The sequence below is a fragment of the Netta rufina genome (assembly GCF_964035555.1).
Source record: "Netta rufina genome assembly, chromosome: 9".
NCBI lineage: Eukaryota > Metazoa > Chordata > Aves > Anseriformes > Anatidae > Netta > Netta rufina.
In genome coordinates, this window is record NC_140132.1 from 5,230,547 (window position 1) to 5,234,850 (window position 4,304).

Genomic DNA, 4,304 nt, shown 5'->3' on the forward strand with positions numbered 1-4,304 from the left:
GGAGCTGTGTGTGCCTTGCCAGAGAAAGTTTGCAGTCTGAAGGGTTTAAGATGCCCGTTTCAAGCAGCATGAAAGCTGAGTGCAGCGGTTCTGCCTTCACCAGCGCAGAGCCAAGGGACGTGGGCTGAGGTCCATCTCCAAGAAGAGATGAGGTTGTGCAGTGCAAAGGAGCAGACGGGATTCTGAGGACCAGGCCCTTAGTTAATTTTTCTGCCCAGCTAAGGAATTGTTCATGCATTTTATCCGCTGGCTGATTAATGTAAAACACAAAAGCAGTCTGCCCTTGTGAGCGAGGAGTGGAACTCCACCCTCCCAAAGGAACGACTCAGATGTGAAGCTCCAGTGTCGGGCTCTTTCTTTCCTCTGTCTGATCAAATGCATTTTTAATTCTTTAATGCAAAGTAGGAAAGCATCAACATGAGAGCTTAAGAGCTCTCCCTTGTTCCAGAAAAGCCTCAGCTGCAGTGGCTGAAGAGCTCTGCTGGGAACACAGGCACCTCTCTTGCCTTGGGGGGAGCTAAAATCAGGCTCCCCATGCTCTGAGTGACCTCCTGACACCGTGGTGCCTCCTCCCTGGCCGTGGTCAGCGCACAGCACCAGGTAACGAGCTCTTCATCATCCACCACTGGGCTTCGGTACACTTCAGGAAGCCACCGTTCCATAGGAATCGTCTTACTGACAATTACCCCACTGACTACACGAATACAAATGAATCTGGTGGTCTGCCCGAAATAAAATAAAGGCGGGACACGCTGTTTGCTCTTGATTACACGAAAAGCCTTTCAGAGCTGTTCCTCCTGAGGTGCTAGGATCACCTGCTGGGGTGTTTCCATGGTGTGACCCAAGTTGCTGCTGCTTTCCAGCTAAGTTACTTCAGATGAACTCAACAAACACCAATAAATAAAGGGAATTGTTGACTGGAAATGTTTCCCTGTTGTTGCCACCAATAAAAGTAGCCAGCAATCTACTGGGTTTGAAGGGTGAAACAGAGTACAAACTTTTTAATCCTCAATCCAGAGCTCACCTAAAAGATTTAGGGCCAAATATTCCTTTTATTTACACCAGTGTAAATTTAGGGAAATTTCATCCGTGTTAATGTACCACCAGGTGGTGAATTTTGCCTCAGATCTCATTATTTGTTGGGCTTTTATTTATGTTCAGCCACTGTATGTATACATATATACAAAGCAGTAATTTTTGCCAGCAATGAGAAGAGAGCGGAGTTTGCTATATAAATCAGTATTCTCAGTCAATATGTTGCAACCCCTGAAGGGGTTATAAAAACCATCTGGGGGCTTGTAAAGCACTGAAAATTTTATAACAATCTAAAGCAAAGAAAATGTCATTTCTTCCACTCTCCATATAGCAGCACCGTTCTGTTGGCAGCCTGTCAAAGCTGCACATGAAACAATAAATTCTACAGGCTTATCACTTTTACCATAATTTTTTACTCTTAGCTTTATAAAACATGTATGGGAACTGTGAAGTTTTTTTTTTTAAAAAAAAAAAAAAACTTTTAATTTTGGATTTTCAATCTGAACTGCTTGAGAAATGGTGCTCTAAAAGTTTTGGCCTCAAAAGAAGGCAGTTTTCATTAATGGCCTCTGCCTTAGTCTTTTCCTAAGCTGCTCGTTAAAACTACAGCCTATTTTGTCAAGCTTAGGCTTGTTTGTGTTGGAGTCAGTCTTTCTATTTCACCATGACTTTCTGTCTGTCAGCTTCCTCTCTTAAGTTTAAATCATACAAGGCAACATTAACATTTCCCTCTGTGGGGAGAGATGTTTTGCTTCAAGTGGAAAAAATGGATGAGATTTCCTGTATCCTCATTAGCAACTTGGCGTATAGTTTGAAATCTGCCCTTCCTAAGGTGAGATACCATCAGAAGAACCTCTGTGCTTTCAACTGTAGCCTCGCAGCGCATGCAACTTGTCAGTGAATTTGGCTTTCATGTACGCATCTTTAATCTCCGTGCATTGGTACTTATGTATGAAATGAATTCCAGTAGCAACTGACTGTATCCCACGTGCACACACAGAAAGGAATCTGAGCCAGAGCTTGCAATGCCTCCTGCAGCTAAGGTCCTACAGCAGTTTAAGCCAGCCTCACTCCCGGCTGCTGTGGGCCTGGACACTTCCTAATTCCGGTGTCTCCAGCATTCATCAAGCGCCTCAGAAGGCTCCTTCAGAGGATGAAGTCTTAAAAAAAAGGTCAGTGTTGGGTTTTGTTTTGTTTTCCTGCCAGAAAAAGGTGGGTCACAGAAGTGTTTGACAAGCAATGGAGCAAGAGACACAGGTGGTGCTCTGAGCCCCCCAGGAAGGAGAGGTCGGTTGGTGGTGCTCCCTTTTTGGCAGCTGTTACATAGGGTGGACCAACCTCACGTGGCTTCACCCAAAACTCCTATTGAATTCAACTGTTTTTGCCTGATGCTTGAAATTCCACAACCAAGTCCTTTGCTGATGCTAAGTAAATACTGTGTGTGATGCCTCTGTTTCCTGGGCATGGCTTTGATCACTTAAAGCATCCATTAATGAGGAGAAACAGTGATTTCTCGCTTGGGTGAGAGGTGGTTGCCCATGGCTACTTTGGTTTCCAGGTGTGGGCTACGGTGGCAACGAGAAAGGGGAGGGATAGCATTGCCTTCTGGCTGTAACGCTTTAGTTCCAGTTTCACCGGGTCAGGACTGTGCTGTCCGAAGGGGGTGTAAGGAAACCTGAACCTATTTTATGGCAATTTGCGTGGAATGAAACTTCCCTTTACAATGTCCTGCTTCTACTGAAGACCGACTATAAACTTTGCATCTGGAAATTCGGGGTTCAGACCCAAGCTGAGGATATTTGAGAGCTTGAATGTTGGTTTAGGTCTCCAGCCTTTCAGATTATAGACAGGATTCTTGCCCCAAGATCTGGGTGCAGCTGGCTGGACATGGTTTGGCTCTTCTGTTTCCTTTCCATAAGCCAGATTGTACCAAAAGGCTCTTCAAGCCACTCAATAACATTCTTCCATATGGTTTTCATGATGTTAAGCAGTTGGGCGAGAGCTCTGACACAGTATTCTCTGTTCATCCATGAGCGAAAATGGATGCTATAAGGTCATCCCTGCTAAGAATATGATCATCACACAAATGTTGTTTTTTAAATTCGGCACTACTCAGCTCAGAAATGGACCCACATTTGCAGAAATTAAGTATTTTGGAAAGAAAAAAGGAGGACATTTTCAAATGAAAATAGCAAAAATTAGCTCGTTTGTAAATGGCAGCAACTGTTGTACTAAGAGCCTAAGAAACGTCCACCTCAGCTAGCACTGCCTGTGAAGAAAACGTTCCTAGACAGCCTCGCCTGCGGGTGCCAGGACGTTGTCTCAGTCAAGTTCCCCTCGCCGTGGCTGAGGCCAAGCTCCTCGCCACCTTCCTCATCTGCCTGCTGGCATTTTGCACAGGAGCAGGGGCTCTCCGCAGCCGTCCTGGTGGACACCAGGCCCCAGGAAACTCCACCTCAAGCACCAACAACTGCACAGCAGCGCTCAGGGGGCTGCCGCTGCTCAGGCTCATGCCAGGAGGTGTTTTTTTCATCCTGAAGAGTCCAAACTCCTGAGGGAAGAAATGTGGTTTACGACATACTTGTCCTGTTTCTTCAAGGCTGGACTCTGCTGTGCATGAAAAATTTTTTTTGGAAAACAGGCTCAGAAAGGATGACTTAACAAGTAAGTGTTGTACTCTGCCAGACCAATGGATTGCCTGCTTCTTCGGGATTGACGGTAGCGCCTTTTGGGTACTACTAGTGGAAATTCCCTCTTATGCTGTGTCGGCTGAGGAGCCTGGGGCTGTCAGTGTGGTAAGATTCACGTGTGTTTTTCCAGGACGAGACTTCTGTCTTGTCACGCTGTCACGCTCCACATGAGAAAAGCGAAACCCCAGCGATAGGTGTGGGGCCAACACCCCAGCCCCTCAGCACCCTCTGTGTTGGTGTTTGAGGGGGGGCTCGGGCACAGGGCACCAGCACAGCAGCGTGCGAGGGAAGGGTCTGAAACCCCCCCCCCCTCCTCGTGGCTGCCAGGAGGGGGCACGGCGGTGCCACGGGACCACCTTTGGGACCCCCTTCCCCTCGCTGGGCACCACAAGGGACAAGAGCCGCCTCCACAGCCCCTTCCCCTTCTCCCCCCAGCAAAAGGGGCTGCGGGGAGGGGCAGCAGAGGCGCCGCGGCCCAGCGGGGCGGAGCGGGGCCGGGGGCCGGGCGGGGCGGGCGGGCGGGGCGGGCCGCGGGCCCTATAAACGCCGGGCGCCGCCGCCGCCGCTCTGGCCGAGCGC